Source organism: Puma concolor, chromosome D3, assembly GCF_028749965.1.
Source record: "Puma concolor isolate L17-30 chromosome D3, mPumCon1.1.hap2, whole genome shotgun sequence".
Taxonomy (NCBI): domain Eukaryota; kingdom Metazoa; phylum Chordata; class Mammalia; order Carnivora; family Felidae; genus Puma; species Puma concolor.
In genome coordinates this window covers 73,472,357-73,492,134 of record NC_141678.1, presented here as the reverse complement: position 1 = coordinate 73,492,134, position 19,778 = coordinate 73,472,357, and the positions used below count along the sequence as shown (strand labels likewise).

Below are 19,778 nucleotides of genomic sequence, written 5' to 3'. Positions count from 1 at the left end.
TGCCTTCTATGAAATCTTAGTCTAGTTGAGGAATCCAGTAAAGTAGCACAGACAATGCCAACTCAATTGCTGTCCAAGGACAAGAAGGCGGTTCTTTGGGAAACTTGGAGCATGACCGTAACTTGCTCTGAAAATCAAGGGAGACTCCTAGGAAAAAATAATGTAGCTGTCCAATTTTTCCAACACCATTTATTGAAGTAACTGTCTTTCCCATTGTATCTTCTTGCCTCCTTGTCTTAGATTAATTTACCATGTAAGTATGGATTTATTTCTGGGCTCACTGTTCCATAGATCTGTGTCCATTTTTGTGCCAATACCAAACTGTTTTTGATTACTATAGCTTTGTAATTACATCTCAAAATCTGATGATACCTTCAGTTTTTTCTTCTTTTTTCAAGATTTCTTTGGCTATTCAGGATCTTTGTGGTTTCATACAAATTTTAGTAATATTTATTCTAGTTCTGTGAAAAATGCTGTTGATATGTTGATAGAGATTGCATTGAATCTGCAGACAGCTTTGGGTAGTATAGACCTTTGAAATTAAAAATTAATTCTTCCAATCCATGAGCATGGAATATCTTTCTCTTTGTGTTGTCTTCAATTTCTTTCAACCACATTTTATAGTTTTTAGAGTACAGGTCTTTCATCTACATGGTTAAGTTTATTCCTAGGTATTTTATTATTTTTGGTGCAGTTGTAAATGGACTTATTTTCTTCATTTCTCTTTCTGCTACTTTGTTATTAGTGTATAGAAAGGCTATCAACTTCTGGGTATGAATTTTGTATCCTGCAACTTTACTGAATTCATTTAGTAAGAAGTTTAAAATTTTAAGTGGTTAATTTGTCAATCTTTCCCTGTGTGGACTTTGGATTACCTGAATGTCTTGGAGTATAATGAGTTAGTTCGTGATTTTATCATCTATCCCAAGGTTATGAAATTATAACGGTATTTTTAAATTTTAGGTATTTAATCATATATAATTCATTTTTATGTGGAAGAAAGGGTCCTAAATAGATTTTCTAAATAGAAAATTATAACATGTGCTAATTAAGTTTTATCTCTTTTTAAATGTTCATATCTCTTATTTTCTTTCCACGTCTTATAGTATTGGTTGGGTCTTTCAGAACAATGCTGAATAATTCTAGTGATTCTGATCATTCTTGTTTTGTTCTGATTTTCACGGTGATGCTTCTAAAATTGCAATACATGAAATTTACTGCAGGTTGATACCTTTCCTTAAGGAAGTTTCCTTTTCTTTTTACTTTATTTGAAGTTTTTTAAGAATAAGAAATAAATATGGAATTTTATCAAATTTTTTCTATCTTTTGTTGAGAGGATGGTATGGTTTTTCTTCTTTGTGCTAGAAATGACATTAATGAATTCCCTAATATTGAACTGTTCTTGCCATCCTAGAATAAAGTCTACTTGCTTGGGCTTTATTATTCTTTTCATACAATCAATTTGTTGTCTTATTTAGGATTCATCAGATATGTTGTAATATAAGATGGTTCTGTATTAAATCAAAACCACACTCAGATACCACCTCATACCAGTCAGAGTGGCTAAAATGAACAAATCAGGAGACTATAGATGCTGGCAAGGATGTGGAGAAACGGGAACCCTCTTGCACTATTGATGGGAATACAAACTGGTGCAGCCGCTCTGGAAAACAGTGTGGAGGTTCCTCAAAAAATTAAAAATAGATCTACCCTATGACCCAGAAATAGCACTGACTAGGAATTTGCCCAAGGGATACAGGAGTGCTGATGCATGGGAGCACTTGTACCCCAATGTTTATAGCAGCACTTTCAACAATAGCTAAATTATGGAAAGAACCTAAATGTCCATCAACTGACAAATGGATAAACAAATTGTGGTTTATATATACAATGGAATACTATGTGGCAATGAGAAAGAATGAAATCTGGCCTTTTGTAGTAATGTGGATGGAACGGGAGAGTGTTATGCTAAGTGAAATAAGTCATAGAGAGAAAGACAGCTACCATATGTTTTCACTCTTATGTGGATCCTGAGAAACTTAACAGAAACCCATGGGGGAGGGGAAGGGAAAAAAAAGGTTAGAGAGGGAGGGAGCCAAAACATAAGAGTCTCTTATGAGGGTTGATGGGGGGTGGGAGGGAGGGGAGGGTGGGTGATGGGTATTGAGGAGGGCACCTGTTGGGATGGGCACTGGGTGTTGTATGGAAACCAATTTGACAATAAATTTCATATTAAAAAAAAGATGGTTCTGTATTATTCTTTTGTTCTGCTTTTATTTTGGTTTCAGGAAAAATTTTAGCCTTGAGAATTCCTTGGAAAGATTTCTATCATTTTTTTTTTCATGCTTTGGAAAAATTAAGTAGCATATGACTCATCTTTAAATTGTTTGGGCCTGATTTTGGAGGTCATGGTATATCCCAGATATGTGAGGGAACTTACTGTTTAAACATGCTGCTTTTTTTTTTCAAACTTGAAATGCCCCCAATATTTAATATTTCTCTAAGTTTTTCCAAAGACAATTACACTGAGAATGAAGCTTGCACTTAGTAAATCCTCCAGGTATCAGGACCCACCTTCCTTAGAAGGCAGTGAGGAGTTTTAAGTAACAAGTACTGTTTGTTCCCTACCATGCTATAATTTAAACCAAGACCTTTATTTATATATTGAACATGAGTGAGCATGTATTTGAGTGCAATTTACCTTTAGCCTATAAAGTCACATGTGGAATCTGGAGTTAAATAGCACCACATTTGCAGTCTGTTACAGTAAGGTGTGAGCCTCCTCTTATAGATTAATGCCCTAGCCAGCTTCCTAGCTAACACACTCAGTAATTTGTCTCTGTTGAGAGTAGATCTTTGTCTCTATTTACTTGCCTTGTTTCTTAACTCTCCCTCGAGATAAAAGAGGTCACTTTTTCTTTCTTTCTTTCTTTCTTTCTTTCTTTCTTTCTTTCTTTCTTTCTTTCTTTCTTTCTTTCTTTTCCTTTTTCAGTTGGGTGAATGTTGCTATATAATTTGTTTTTTCATTTTGAACTAATCTGTATACTACTTTTATTATTATTCCATGGGTATTTGGGACAAAATACTACTTATTACTAGCCAGCTACATATGTATGCCTAACCATCATGGTTTCAGCAACTTTAAGGGGAGAGTCTCGTGAGCAAAGAAGCAAAGTTTTATTCCAAAATGGAATTTGCTCAGGAAACCACAGCCCTCAGGATAGGATTGTCCTACTCTTTCCCATAGAGCCCGTTACTTAGCTGCGGACCTTGCTTTTCTCCATTACTCCCCCACCCCTTTCCTATCCTCAGCACCATATTAATCTGTTTTCTTCAGAATTATTGCCACTAACTGAATTGTCAAATTCATTTGTTTATACCTATTATCTGTCTCTCCCCTAAAATGTAGGCACTATGAGACTCTCGATTTTGTCAATCTTATCTCCATTGTATTCCCAGCGCCCAGAACAAGGGAACACTCAATTAATAAATATAGGGCTAATGGCCAGGGTCGGGACGCTGTCACCCAGAGAGGCCCTCCTATGGCAGCAGGGGCCCTGAGGCCTCCCACTGAGCAAGGCAGGGCATTGACTCTCCAAAGACTTGCCTGGTGGGAGGGTGGCTTGGGACTTCCCAGGCAGGACTTGAGGGACGTTACCTATCCAAGTTCTTGAGGGTGAGTGGAAGCTTTCCCAAGGAGTTTACCTTAAAGACGAAGAATGGCATCGGCTGTGTGCTCATGAGTCCTTGAAAAGTGGTCTGCCTGTCATCTTCATCTATCTCTTCATTCACTGTGCTAAGCTTTTCAGGCACTGAAGTGTGACTGAGTGCATTATTAGTTGTTGGTATCATATAATCAGAGGCATGGTTTTGACAGGGAACATTCCATAACTGTCTTTGATTACTTGGGTTAGCTTAACCTCAATTAAGGAAATGGAGCATTCACCTGATGAATTCAAGGTGGGCAGATGGGCTGACACAGCTGTCTGGGATGCCAGGTGGAGGGAGGGAATTTAGACCCGAGTGAGAGCAACATCTTCTTCTCGGTTAGCAAATGTGCCATCTGCTCCTCTATGATTGTTTTTAAAAGGAGGCACTTTAACTCTTTCAGGGAATAGTTTTCCAGGATAGCCATTGGTATTCAAGTCACCTGAAGGAATGTGAACGGTTTCCAGGGAGCAGTTTAGTCCCTTTGGACTGAGGTGAGCAGGGAAAGAACATGGAGCAGCGTGTGCATATGGACCATTATCAAAACTCACGCGACACCTGTGAAGAGGTCAGTAAAAATAAGAGTTGTCTCATTTTCAGATGGGAAGCTAAGGCAGCTAAGCCAAAGACCTGGTCTATGTGATGTAAAAACAGAAAGCTGGGGAGGGAGGGACACATAACCAGGTGGTTTCACTTAATTCTGGAGAATCTTAATGAATAAACTGTAGTACAGTTTTCATTTTGCTCTGTTGCTGCTCAGCCATTTGGAGTGGAATTTTCCACCCGAAACAATAGATTAATGTGTATTTATTCAGCTAATCTATTTTGCTTCTTTGTGTCACCTGCTATTCCATTCAGTGAAGTGTTTGTGTATCAAAACAAAGCTTTGTGCTATGTACTATTAGGGATACAAGGACAGATAAGCTAAAGCTGCTGTGTTTCCCATGTGTAGCCTAGTGGAGGAATCAGACACAAGTGTAAATAATTCTAGTACACAATGAGATTTTGGTAAATTCTGAGACCTCCTTCTCTTTTTGTGCCTGGTGTTGTCTGAATCTGGGCTAAAGAGTGAGATGTGCACTCCATCCTTTTCTGATTGAATGTATTCCTGCCGTTCCATATTAAATTCTTTAACAAACTTCAACTTTTCTAACTCCCAAGTTCCCTGCTTTAACAGCAGAATAGAAAAAAGGTAAGCTCTGGGGGGAAGGGAGATGCAAATTGGGAAGAGGAATAAGGAAACCTGCATATGTGGAAAGACTAATATAAAATAAGAAAAGGGGTCTTAAAGCCATTTAGTTCTCAAGTTGATTCTGGGGAAACAAAGACAGTTGTGCTGTGGCAGAGACATATGGGATGAGCCAGAAGGCATCTGACCCAGAGACACGGTGCCTTATAGGAATGAGGAGCAGGACTCTGGTTAGTTTTCTGCCTTGGGACAGGGGCCTGGCTCCTATAAAACCCTCTGTCTACTGGCTCACAAAGTAGTGTGAAATTAACCAATATATATGCATTCAAGTCTAACGAGCTCTGTTTTGAAATTTGGGAATCTTGCGGCAAGCAGGTTGAAGGAGTGGGCATGGCGGGTCTTCTTCCCCTTGAGGACCGCCACTAGTGGGAAGCCCGGGAACAAAGTGTGCCAGAATGAATTCTCCTGCCTGTCTTTCTTCCCTGCAAATGATTTCCGGTTCTGTTTGTACAATCCTCACATTTGCCTGTTGTTTGCTGTGTTTGTATTTTGCTCCTGTGTAGTATTTCCTGTGCTTTGGTCATGAAGGTGGTTTTTAAAAACTTGTTCCTGTTGTCAGACTGATATCTGAGTTGAAAATGAATTTCCCTTGAGGCAGAAATATGGATACCATGCTACCTTCTATGTAGCACTTTTTTAGCATTCTCTTGTCAACAACCAATCCAGAGTTTGCTGTTTATCATGTTTTCTTCCTACTTTTATCTGAGCCACAATTTAAAAAGTCAAAATGTTTGTAGGTAGAGGAGAAATGCAATAATAACAGTGGCCTAAGTTCACCTTCTTCAACTGTTGTTCCCATGCTTAGTACACAATTCTCTGATATGGAAAGCTCCAGAGGACAATGGCAACATAGACATGGCCATGGGACTGGTTATGCTGCGGTATACGAGGGTGCATTCGAGTCTCAGGATTGTGTCCCTTGAAACATGGGGTAGGTCTCTGCCAGTCCTTGCCTTGCTCACCAGAATGTGGCTGATTGATTGTTCTGAGCTGGAGATATGACCAATGTTGAGGAAATTTGAATCTTCCTCTATGAACTAAAGTTCATAATCTAAGAGAGCATTATTGATAACAAATAAGTAATCTTTGCAGTTCCTGGCAGGGTCCTGGAATTTGCACTACTGAGGTCCCAGAGGGGAAAGCAGAGTGAGGAGATAAATGATGGGGAAAGGAGAAAAGGAAGAGGGGGAAGAGAGAAAAGGAAAAAAAGACCCAAGTTTCTGTTCCTTTTTCTTTTTTTTTCTTCCTCCTTTCCCATCATTCTCTGCCCCCTCTTTTGCGGTCTCCTTTCCCTTCCCACCTCTTCCCTTCTAGATAACGTCTCATCTTTTTATCATGTTCATAAATCTGGCCTCTCTTGGCTTTTCCAATATGTCAGTTCTGACCATTATTACCAGCCAGCCCAACTGAAGTAGACTGTTCTCTCAGAATAGTTTCTTGTCTTCTTTGTCTATTCCTTTGGTGAAGGGACACCTTCTGCACTCTCTGTGGTATTAGGGACACTATCAATCATTGGAATGCACTTTTTTCATGATGGTCAATCAGAGAAACCCATCCATCTGGCCAAAGAGTTTGGCACAGGGATGGATGTGTGACCATTTGACCCAAGCAGAGCAATCAAAGTCTTCCTTGGGAGTGGCTGTAGAGAAAGAAGTTCTTTTTCCATTGAGGTTGCCAAACTGGGGCAGCTAAGAGCCTGTCAGAGCCATTTTGCTTGCTACATAGAGGGTTATAGGGGTTGCTCTGGAATGTAAAGCCAAGAATTAAAAGAGGTATAAGATGGAAAAAGAGGAATAGCTTAGATACCACCTCCTGAATTCCAGGATCTCTAGCCATGACAAAAGCCTGTGGACTCCCAGACATAGGATCCAAGAAATGTCTTTTATGTTTAAGCTAGCCTCAGTTGGGTTTCTATTATGAACTGATTAGCATAACAAAGATCAAATGACCAAGTGGTAGAATTTTTAGAAGTTTCCACAGGTTAACTAGAATTGGTTGTTGTTAGTTCCTACCAATAGTATCGCAACCAATGTTCTGGGAAAACCATGTATTTGGAGATGACTGCCTAAATGACCACTGCCTTTGATCTACTTTGGCATTGTCCAAGCCTCAAATACAATCCCACAGGTTGTTTACAGGTTGTTTAACTGGCTTTATGTCCATTCTGGTCTTCTTCATTTACATAACTCATTTTTGTGTTAGATATTGTCTGTTAATAACTATCCCTGCTTTTCTTTCTTTCCCTTTCTTTGCATTCTGGGGCTAAAAGCCTGGAAATTACATTTCTCAAACTCCTAATCAGCAGGATTCCAGTTAGATTCTGCAAATCAGTCACTTTGGTGAGGTATAGAAGGCATCTGGGAGGTTCAAGTCATTTCTCTCTAGCATCAACTATGGAAATGTGTGTGGGTGTCAGCAGATGGCAGATGTGGGTTTTTGTGAGTGGTTTTTGGAGTCCTCCTGAAAGTCACTTCTGTAGGGCAGGCAACTGGCTTCATTGGTGGCAGCTTTCTGCTGATTCTGGGCCTTTGCCCAAGGACTAGCTAGTAGAGCTACAGATAGCTGAAATCATTGGCAGGAGCTACCCTTTGATTCTGACTTTTCTGATTTCCTGATTTCCAGCAGCCCTCCTGACCGTTGTCCTCACAACTTTGCCAATGTTTATGGAAGCCTCCAGCTTCCTGTATTTAATGTCTTCTTAATTGAGATCCCTAGAGTGACTTCTAAATTTCTGACCAAACCCTGATTGAATCACTTTATTATCTTGTATCATGTTGTAAAGAGTCAGTTACTTACAGAAAGACCAAGAAAGATCATACAGTGATGGTCAAAATTATCATCCTTCAACTCTAAAAATTGTGAGGCCACTACTGTCTCTTACTGCTGGATTGAAAGTATTTATCAAATACAATCCACTTGGAAAGGCCTTGAGAGGAAATAAAATGTTTCATTATACACTCAGAAAGGCTAAGTCTCTTTAGAAGGGGGTAGTCTTCTGAGGGTTACTTGTCTGGATATGAAGAACTCATTGTGCATGGCTACTAAGTTATAGTTGTAAATGAGGGGAAAGAGGGCCATCAGCCAAAACTGCAAATTAAAAAGAAAGTTCTCTGGCTTTGGGAATTTGATAAGTCCAACCACTTAGAATAGTAGAATCTTCTGGCTCCTCTTTGGCTCTGCTGAATCTTGCTTTTGAATGTCCTGAACATGCTATTGCCATCTCTTGGTTATTTCTAGAGTGTTTCAATCAGAGTAAGTTAGGCTATGTTGTGGTTATAAATAACTCCAAAATTTCAGGAGTTTAACTCAATACAGGGTTTATTTTCACCCCTGCTACTGCTGGTCTACTGTTGCTTAGGTAGCTCTCCTAGGTAGGCAGTATTTCTTCAAGCAGTGATGTGGGGATCTAGGTTCTTTCAGTGGCGCCTCTCTCAAAACTTCACTGCCCCCACAGAAGGGCAAGAGAGGTCCAACTTCACACAGAGGCCTAGATGTGGCAGATATTACTGAAAATTGTATTATGTTGGCTAGATCCCAGTTATAAGGTCCCGGTGTAACTACAGGGAGGCCTGGCAGTATGGTTTCCCAATGTTATTAATAAGCTTCTAGCTATCTGTGGCCAGATTCTACGAGAGAATCATCCTTTCAATGTTCCATGTTGCTCTCACCTCACAAATCTGACCATACTTTAACATTTTTTTGCTCCCCCAAGGGTTCTGTCATTCATATTATTTTCTTTATCTAGATCAACTGAATGAACCCTCATTTTTCTTATCTGAATGATGGCAGAATAAACACAGAACGTGTGTTTATATGCTGAATCATAACGATGATAGCAGTCAGTGGTTCAGGTTCTCTGATCATCTTCACTGTACTGTGAGAACTGGAAGTCTCACTCTGCTGCCTCCTGGTGAAGTGTTTCCTGGTCTCTCCATCCTCTGTATCCTTTTTGATTCTCCAGAACAAGCAGCATCTGTAGTCCATACTCGTGGTTCCCAAATTTTATGTGCATCAGAATCACCTAAACAGCTTATTAACACAGAAATTTCTTGGCCCTACTCTAGAGTTTCAGATTCGTTTTGGTCTGAAGGTGTGGCCTGAGAGTTTGCATTTTTGAAAAATTCCCAAGTGATGCTGATGTTGCTGGTCTGGGGACTGGGTTTTGAGATTTAGTGGTGTATACCAAATATTTTAGGGTGAAATTTTGTGTAATCTCGAATTATTTGCTATTTTGTTAACATTCAAATCAATACGTTTGAGTGCCTACTGTGTGCAAGGCCTTATGCCACCTGGTGGTGGTCATTAGTTGTACTTCAAGGATATCATTTTAATTTATTTTTTGAATTCTGTATCATTTTAGTAGATATTAGGTTGATATTTATTAATTGGTGTGAACCAATACAGTAGACTTCTACTGTCTAATCTTTACTTAAAACAATGAACGATTATCAGATTGAAAATAGACGGTGCAAACATGGTATTTGGGACTGCTTATGAAAACGTGTGATGCCATCTTTTGACCTCTGGGATTGTCTTATGGGAATAGACAATCTTTAATATGTGAACATCATTCTGAAGCAATACAATAAAAATGGCATGTGAATTATTCAATTTCATGTCCTTGGACATCATTAGTCAAAGGTGTTGCAAAAACATAGATAATTAGACTTGGTCCTTAATTGAAAGACATTTGACTTTACACAGATATTAATGGAAGTTAAGTTGCAAACCTTCCAGAATATGTTTAAATAACTAGATAAAGTGGCTTTGAGATTTTAATTTGGCCCTGATGCTTATTGGCCAAAGGTGAATTTTACTCAAGAGTATTGATCCTGTTTTATTTTAATGTTCAGTATGTTTGCCATGGGATATTTTAGCTCCACAAGGACTCATGAGTTGAAAGTCATTTAATGTTCCATAACAGTAGCAGCTACCTAGAAACGATGATTGTTCTGGTAACATTGAAGGTTTGACTTCAGTTTTGCAAAGTATTTTACAACTAATTTTCTCATACAATATAAAATTTGGGGCTAATTTCACTTCAATAGTGAAAAATCAACTCTTATTTGTCCTGTGGGTAGAAGTTGTAAATAATATGAATTTCACAGTCTACAAATTGTTTTACATTGCTTTGAAACACTTTTGAAGATGAGGAAGAAAACTTTACATATTTACACAGTAAAGTCATTCTACTCTTATGCCAGAGTAAGTACTGTTCTCCTCTTAATCTTTTTTTCCTCCCATCAATATTTTTTTTCATGTTTAACATGTTCAAACCCATGTTCAAGTTGCAAAAGTGTCCAAAATTGTTGGGAACATGCCATGGGAAGAAACTTTCTCTTTAATTTTATTCCTCTTATTTCCAGCTCTATGGAAGAACAGCCTCTGGCTTTTTCTTTAGCTCTGCAATTTTTTTCCTTCTCAAATTGGTACTGCCTTTTGATCTTCTAGAGTTCTACAACGGAATAAATATGCATATAGATAAAAGGGAACATGTGAATAAAATATATTTAGACTTTCTGAGACCTTTGACAATATTTGCATAAAGAACTTATTAAAAGTTGAGTCACTAGCATTGCCTATATTATTTTGTCAATGGTGGCAACCAGTTTAAAGTATAGGAAGAAAGTAGAGCAATAAGGGAAAATAATAATTTTTCCTATCTCAGTGGAAAAATGAATTCATAGGCATCAATTCTATAATAAATTAGGGGTAATGATCTCTAAAGCAAGTGGGTAAGCTTTGAAGATAATATCTTGCTTTTCCAAGTTAGTTTGCGTATTTTGAGGCTACATGAGTACTCTTCATTGCCAGAAGAGTATGTGTGGATACTTGGAATGTTTTAGGATAAATTCTCACATCTCATTCTGAGGAAATTCTTGGTTAAATAAAATTAAACTGAGGTTTATAATGTAGAGTCTTGTCAATATCTGAGTGCAGATAGAGTATTCAGTGTTTCTCAAATTTACTTGATCATGGAACTCTTTTGGCTCTGAGTACTTTTAACAATTCATGAGATGATGGCAAGCTATAGGTCACAGTTCTGGAAATGCAGATCTAAGTAACTGTTATTGGGTGAACATACAACTTAGGAGCCATTATAATACGTTAAATAATCATCCTGAGCATTAAAGGATCAACTAGTGTTGAGAAAAGTCAAAGAGGATATTGTGTTTTTAAACAAGTTTTTAAAGTTTATTTATTTTTGAGAGACAAAGAGAGACAGAGCATGAGCAAGGGAGGTGCAGAGAGAGAGGGAGACACAGAATCTGAAGGAGGCTCCAGGCTCCGAGCTGTTAGCATAGAGCCCCGTGCAGGTCTCGAACCCACAAACCATGAAATCATGACCTGAGCCGAAGTAGCCACACTCAACCGACTGAGCCACCCAGGCATCTCTTAAAGAATTTTTTTAATGTTTATTTTTTAGAGTGAGAGAGGGTGAGAGTGAGTGAGAGAGAGAGCACAAGTATGGTAGGGGCAGAGACAGGAGAGGGAGACACAGACTCTGAAGCAGGCTCCAGGCTCTGAGCTGTCAGTACAGAGCCCAATGCAGGGCTTGAACTCCCAAACCGTGCGATCATGACCTGAGCCGAAGTAGGATACTTAACTGACTGAGCCACCCAGGCACCGCTCAAAAAGGATATTTAAAACAAAGCACAGTTCTTTGGCACCTACTATATCAGGCAAAGGAGCTGTAGCTAATGGCAGTTCCTTCTCTAGATTTAATTCCGTCCCCAAGAACTTTGGTTCTTTAGTTTTCTTCTTTCTTTCCTTCATCTTCAGTCTTGTTCTCACTAGATGATTATGCCCATCATCATTTACTCAAAACACACTGAAAAAGCCCTTCCTTGTCACCACAACATCCTCTGTCTAGCTCCCTCACCTTTCTATTGCTTTCGTAATCAAACTTCTTAAAACACTTGTCTCCATAAGCTGACTCCCATTTTCTCACCTATTCATACTCCAGTCTAGCTTCTACTGAAACCGTTCTTTGCAAGGTGATCAAGACCAGTGATCAAGAGGACCATGTATCTTATTGCCAATGAGCTGCTGGAAATGAAAGGAGGCACTATTAATAATCCTGTGTACATAAGAGGCATTCCCTTCACTGCCGTACTAATGCCTGTCAATAATGGATGAGAGGCTACTCCCAGGGATGTTACTCCCTAGAGCTTCTAGTCTGCCTTGCTTCATTCAAGAAAGATTTTAGTTGCTGGCATTTGTTCTTGGAAGCCTGCATTAGGTACGCAGTAGTCCCCCATCATTCACCATTTCTTGTTCTTTGAATCCAGTGACATGCTATCAACTGCAGTCTGGAAGCAGATGTCTGGAAGCAGACACATTGTCGGAAGGTCAGCAGTAGCTTAACACAACATCACAATGCCCATGTTGTTCACTTTACTTCATCTCATCATGTAGGCCTTTTATTATCATCAAAAGAAGAAGAAGAGAGAGTAAGCACATCCACATAACTTTCATTACAGTATATTGTTATAATTGTCCTATTTTTATTATTAGTTAATGTTGTTAATCTCTTATGTGCCTAATTTATGATTTAAACTTTATCATAACTGTATATGTATAGGAAAAACATAGTGTATACAGGGTTCGGTGCTATCTGTAGCTTCAGGCATCCACTGGGGTTCTTGGAATGTATCCCCTCCCAGACAAGCAGGGGGGGACTACTGTATACAGCATGGTGAGTACAGATGGCATGTGCATGGGTATCAACAACATCTGTGGCAGCAAAGCATCAGGACAAGGCTGAAAAATCTTCTGGTATGAACGACGTTAGACTTCTTGCTTAGTAAACTATCTCATCTGCACAGAAATCAAACCACATTGATGTCTGAAGATAATCTGGCCAAGGAGCCTCAGTAAATGAATCTGAAGGATTTAGAAATCTTAAAATTCGTATACTTGCTTAGATGTCCTTGAACCAGGCACATGACTATAGCATGGTAAACCCTGATGGGGAGAGTTTATGTGAGGTTTGAGATAGAATCATGACAACAGTACCAGCATCTGACTGGCTAATTGTAAAGAAGAATTTAATGCACAAGTTGTGAGCAGTGCCAAGGAACTGGAAAATTCTACAGCTGTGGTCTGCTCCTCAGCAAGCTCATTACGCTTTAGCCCAGGATCACTAACACTCTCCTTTGTTCCAAGTTATTTTGCAAATGACTGCTCAAAGGGGATCCCCATCTTGGGAGATCACAATCCTCCCACTGTGACTTCCTAGCTCAGCCTTGTTCTGCCTTACTGGTTTTTCTAGTAGTCCAGTCCAACCAAATGTGTTTAAACCAGTAATACTGCCTATCTCTGATGAGAAATACTTCAGATGTTTTGGCTTGTCCCTCTTTCCTAGGAGAAAGAAAGAATGAGACAGCAAGAGAGAGGGAGAGAGGCATCTTGAGTACACCGAATTCCACCTGGAATTATCTTACTGACATGTCACTTTCAGAGGTTGCTGTCTAATATACCGTAGTCAGGAGCAAGCAGGTAGCAAAGTGTAATGGAGGGAGCCTGGACTTAGTGGTTTGAGTGGGTTTAACTTCTTACTCTCTTCCTTATTCACTATCCAGTCCTGGACTAGTTAACTCTCTGCACCTCAGATTCTTATCTCTAGTGTGGACATGCTAACATTTACTTAACAGGTGCGCTAATAACAACAATAAAAGTAATAAATAAGAGTGACTTTTTTTTGGTCAAAATATGTGTTCTGTGTCTTCATATCTATCTTGATAGATAATCATACCAGAAATAGAAAAGACTCTTACCATTTGAAACAAAATCTCAATACCAGTTTTTCTGAGCCAGAAGCAATTAAGAGTGAGTCATCCAGAACCATCTCCACCACATTTTTCCTGAAATGTGTAGCCTAACGCGGCCTGATTGGATTCATTCCTCCAGTTATGGCTTAATATAGTTGCAAGGCAGGACTATACTAGGCTATATTTTTTTCCTGTTTAACTATAATCTCCTTCCAAAGGTTGCTATGAATAAAACAAACAGACAAATTAATGGAGTTTGCTTCTCACTATGGATTTCTTATGTTAGAAAATGTGCAGTCCTATAGTTATTCAATGTGATCACCAGATAGGGCTTGTCTGTCAGGAAACCCAAAGTAGTGGTTGGTGATAAATTTCATGCATGGTATACCAAACAAACAAACAAACAAATATTTAATTAAGAAATTAGCCCATCGAAAGAATTTAGGACTAAATTAAGTCCAGGTTACTTCTGCCCCAGGAGCATCTCATAGATGCTTATTGTGCTTCTGAAACTTGCATGAACTTACTTTTAGCTTGCCTCTCTAGGCCTGGATTTCCCAGGTATAAATTAAGGAAATTAGACAATCTTTCATTAGATAATCTTTAATGTCTTTTTCTGATGTTTTAAGTGTATGGAACTTGGAGTAAGGTGAAGCAGACCTCATAATTATTTAGGTACTAAGTGGGACTGTTACCAGGCCAATTTCCTCAGAGAAATTAATACATTTTTGGGGGCCCAAAGCATAGATCTGCCAAGAACACTTTTTCAGGGTTCTGGTCACAAGTTACAAAAATCCATTAAGGGTGATTTAAGCAGAAAAGGAATTATTAAAAGAAGCTTAGAGAGCTGGTAATATTGCTGGGATAGTTAAAGAACAAGACTTGGGGCCACATGGCAGAGACAATACCTCAAATCACCGGTCCAGTGACATTCTGCTGTTAGTGTTGAGCACTGGTTCCCACAGCTTACCCTACTGGTGGCATGCTCTTGGACACTGGATGTGGGTGCCAACATTGCCTCTACCTATTGTCAGGAAAGGTTCTGCATGGTCATTTATTTCTAATTAACAGTTGGAAGCAAGTGCTCTGATTGGTGGAGCTTAGGTCATATGGTCATGCCCTAGCTGCAAAGGAGCTGGGAAGGTGATATCTTGTTGCAGCATTATTTTGCTACTTCAGCTTCTGAAGGGGAAAGAAGTCTTTGCCTTCCACCGAGACTCAGTAGGTGGAAAATTTTCCAGACATAGGAAGTGGTTCAGATGCCGTAAAAACAATAGAATCTTTGGGAAAATGTTCAGGAAAAAATGACAGTATCCACCTCAATCCATTTGGCGAGTGCCTCCTATTCCATATCACAACAGAAGCCTTTTGCAATGAAGCAACAGACTACCAAATTTTATTCTCTAAATTCTGCTACCAAATTTTATTCTCTTTGCATGCAACCATCAGAATGTCATAAACACTAGTTTTGAGAAGAAAAACACTTCCATTTTTGTCTATTTCATGATGTCTCTTTTTTAGTTTGTAAAACATTGGGTCCATCAAAATAAGCACCAACATTTTCTTATAAAACTGGCATCTGATATGAAATAAGATACACTCCCTGCACTTATGACCTCAAAAATTATATTCATTAAGGGGACTGTATTCATTGTGAATGATTATACAGTTAAATAACTTAAAACCTGACAAGGAATATCATTTTTGTGCTTATGGGATCTGGTCCCCCTGAAAAAGTATTATCACCAAGACCATCCTTTGGCAATTGTGGAATAGGGAAGGTTTTAGGGCCCTCATTTTCCATTTCCTTCACCTCGATGATAATTATTCTCAGGAAATGATTTCATAAAATGTAATTTATACTACGCAGTCATTTATATAAATGACTTTTAACGTCTATTGGGTAATTCTTGGTCTTTTATCTCTGATTCTGTCCTTAAAAGAGAACTCATTGTGAGGACCCACTATCAGATCTTGCCAGCATGGCTGTGGGAAATAAATTGTGTGGAGTTGAGGAGGAGAGGTGCTGCAGGAAGTGAGCCCAGTGTGTCAGACAGATAATTAAATATCTATGTTTTTAAAAATGCTTATAATATGTCTAGTATCTTTACAGTAATGTATTATAATCCTCATTTTATACATGAAGATACCAAGTCTCAGTGAGATTAGAAAACTCATTCTAGGCAACTGTGTTAGAAAGTCTCTTAAAGATGTCTCTGTGCTAATCCCTACAATCTATGAATATGTTATATTATGTGGCAAAGTAGAGTTAAGATTGTATATGGAATTAAGGTTGCTGATCAACTGACCTTAAAGTAAGTAGACTATCTTAGGTGGGCACATATAGTCTCAAGGGGACTTTAAAATGGAAAAGGGAAGCAGAAGAGAAGGACCACAGAGTAACAGAGATTGGGATACGTTACGCTACTGGCTTTGAAGAGGAGGAGGAACCACAGATCAAAGAATGCTCGTGGCCTCCAAAAGCTGGAAAAGGCACAGAAATGGATTTTGCCCTAGAGTATCCAGAAGAAATTGGTCTTGTTGACACCTTGATTTTAGCCGACTGAGACCCATTCTGGACTTCTGACCTCCAGGACTGCAAGTTAGTAAATTTTTATTGTTTGAAGACATAAAACGTGTGGTGATTTGTTATAGCAGCAGCAGGAAACCAATTAGTACAGCCACACAAGAATTAAATGTTAATTCAAAGGATTCAAAGTCCAAATCCCAAATTCTTTCAGTGTAGTTCAAAGGCAAAAATCAAAAAACATAGGCAAAAGAGGCTCCTGTTTAGTTAAGAAGTCATATAAGAGGCCAAGAACAAGATGGAAGGGGTCTCAAGAGGTGGAGGATGAAAATCATGGTATGATTGGGGTGTTATTAGAAGATGATATTAAAGGTATCATTTTCTCAGAAGCCCTGGGCAAACGGAATCCTGCTTTTTGCCTCTCTTCCCAGGAGTGAACCAAGGCAAAGCAAGCAGACATGCATGTTTACTAGAAAGAATGTAAGCTCCATGAGGGCAGGACATCTGCGTTGTTCACTACCATACCCAAAGAACCAACAATGGGGCCCGGAACATAATATGTGCACAACATATATTGAGTGTACTAATGAATAAATGAATGGTGCTTTTTCAAGCCCTCATATCCAGTGAGTTAATCTGGATGAGCAGGATGATCCCTTCTTTATTCCAATGCTAGGAAAGCCTGTGGCAACTTTGAGTCCAATTCAGGCAGAAGGCCTGCTCTGTTTTCATCCCAAACACCAAGCCTGGATTTCACATCTCATAGTAATATATTGATAGCTAACACTTAAATAGCATTTGATGCTGTTTTAAGTGATTTACCTTTAGTAACTCATATGTTATACATTCATGTTTTAATTCACAACAACCATTTGATTTAAGTACTACATTACTCCCATTCCACAGATGAGGAAACTTTAGGTACCAGAAGTTTAGGAGGGTCATTCATACTTACACAGCTTGTTAATCATGGAGGTGATATGAATCCAGGCAGTCAGGCCCCAGATTTCATGTTCTTTACTACTTTGTAATAAAATAGGAGAGAGTCTGCTGGCCACTGGGCTCAGGTAGGTAGAGCTGAGCTTGCACATGCCTCCTGGCTTATTTGACTTGACCGTGCGGAAGATGGAAAGCAAATGAGGGGGTGAGGAATGGCACACCCCAGGATTGTGTGAGGGTTGTCCTACTTTTAGCATTTGATCACTGGTTCTGGAAAGCAGAAGCACGGTACTGGAGTAGAGGCCAAGGTGCAGTTCACATCTAGCCTGGCATGTGCATGTGTGTGTGCCTGTGCATGTATTTGTGTGTGTGTGTGTGTGTGTGTGTGTGTGTGTGTGTGTGTGTGTGTGTGGTGTGGAACAGCAGTAAGAGATTGCAAACAAGGGGGCCAATGATAAGGAGCGAGAGCTGTCTATGCAATAATGGTTTGGAGAGAGAGCTTCCTATGACCCAAGAAGCAGCTGTCTGCCTTTTAAACACTCTTACCCTCAGGGAAGAAGGAGAGAAGCCAAAGAGCAAAACCTTAGGATCCTAAGCTTTCAATATATAGTGAAAGCTTCAATCATCCAGTAAAAATGTCTTCAAACTTGGCACTTCTTGAGGAATTGGATAAATCGTGTGAGGAAAGAAACACCCCTCTCCTGGTGGGCAAACCAGAGAAGCAAAGTGGGACATCCTTTATAGCCCTGGGGAAAGAGTACCAGTGGAAGCCCCTTCACTTCTTGCACCACCTTCAGCCCCATCCTGCACTGGAGAGGATTCCTGCTTGTGCATGTGGACAGTGCTTCTACCAAGTTTTTGCTCCACTCTTACTTCTGAAAGAACTGTCCCTTGGTCATCCTTCTAGTGACCTTGTCAACCAGAAGAATGGCTGGGGAGGAGGTGCAGGCCCTGGAAGCAGACCCTTTTGGGCATGGATTTTCTGTCCCGGGAGTGGGAGTGGGTACTGGGAGCTTGACACCACCTTTAACTGGGTGCTTCCCCCTACTCCATGGACTTGACATTTCATTGCGAGAGGCATGATCACAATGGGGCCAGAGCAGTTACCCCCAAAAGCAGTGCTTTCCAAATATAAATGTGCATACACGTCACCTGGAGCTTATTAAAACAGGATTCCTGGGCTTAGCCATAGATGTAGACCTTCCAATTCAGTGTGCATCCTGGTGATGCTGATGCTGCAGGTGGACCACACCTGCAGAGTGAAGGGGAAAGCCATGGGCAGGAGCCCTGGATGCCTAGGTCTAAGGACTACACTGCACAGAAGTCCTACTGAAACCTGGCCTCACAGTGGTCCTTCGTATGATGTCATCATTGTAGCCATAATTTTAGAGAAGAATCTGGAGTATTTGACAGACTATTGAAAAGGAACCTCGGGGCAGATACCCAGCTGTAAGTACTGGTCAGAAGGTCACACTGGGACTAGCAGCACAGGTCACTTGCTGAATTTCAAGGTAAAGTGACCAAGGTAAATAAACAAACAGAACCTGCCTCATGGAGGTCACTGCCGGTATTGGGAATGGAAAGGGAGCAAGGTAGAGACGAATTGACCCTAGTTTTGTGTGGGAAAACTTATGGAGAAATCGAGAATAAGACCAGACCTAATATTTAGAGTTATTTACATCTAGACTGCAAGGAAAAGATCCATGTTTAACTGAAGCCAATGGAATGAAGCATTAAATGTTAACTTTGATGATTCATCACGATGGGAAGAAACAGAAATATTTGGGAAAAATTGAGGGGAGTGAGGTGCAGTCCTAGATGGCTGTCTTCTGTTTCCATACGGTTGGATATAGTTCTAAACACTTTAAACTGCTGAAAAGGTTAGTTTATTTACCCAACAGGTGACTATAACTAAAGTTGCCGCATGGAGTTGATGTCTGCAGTTAATGTGTTTTATCCTCCTTAGAAAAGTAATGAGAACAAGCAACCCTTTTTTTCCAAAGGAATCTCCACTTGAACTCTGGGTGAAATGTGTTTCCTAGGAAACAGATCTCGTGGATTATTCCAGTGCTCAATCACTTATGTCCTGAAAATGAGTCGATGGAGCTTTTCATAATGTTAACTCTTCCATCCATTCCATTCTCAACTGAGTATGTGCTAAGAGTTTGGAAGAGACATTTACTAGCTGATCACAAGTTAGAAATCCTTTACTTACTAGGAATACGACCATAGCTGTGAGGCTAGAAGAATTTTAAAAATAATTTTATTTTCTATTGTTGTTATTCTTTTGAAATCCAAAATTTATTTGATTTATTTACCCATATATTTACATTGTTCATTGCTTTCTAATCTTGCTGAATCACAGAGGCTCCATCTGCTTTTTTATTTGTTTATTTTAGTCTAAAGAAATTAAACCATTAAGAACTGCCATTAAGAGTTGATTTTAAGAGTCTGCAAGTGACAAATTTTCTCAGATTTTATTTGTCTGAAAATGTCTTTATTTTGTCTTCATTCTGGATTGAAATTTTCTCTCCATAGCAAACTCTAGACTTACAATTAATTTTCTTTCAGAGATATTTAT

General features: G+C 39.4%; 1 long non-coding RNA gene across 3 annotated transcripts in view; it reads left to right on the top strand.

Moving 5' to 3' along the window:
• Positions 1-19,778, top strand: part of LOC147575629 (uncharacterized) — a 440,855-nt gene that overhangs the window by 141,038 nt on the left and 280,039 nt on the right. Inside the window, exons 3-4 of one of the 3 annotated variants that reach the window (XR_015242570.1) lie at positions 4,112-4,276; positions 5,763-5,888. This is a non-coding gene — a long non-coding RNA (uncharacterized LOC147575629). Of the gene's footprint in view, positions 1-4,111; positions 4,277-5,762; positions 17,568-19,778 lie in introns of those variants that run through there. The other 2 variants (XR_015242569.1, XR_015242571.1) reach the window with 2 other exon arrangements.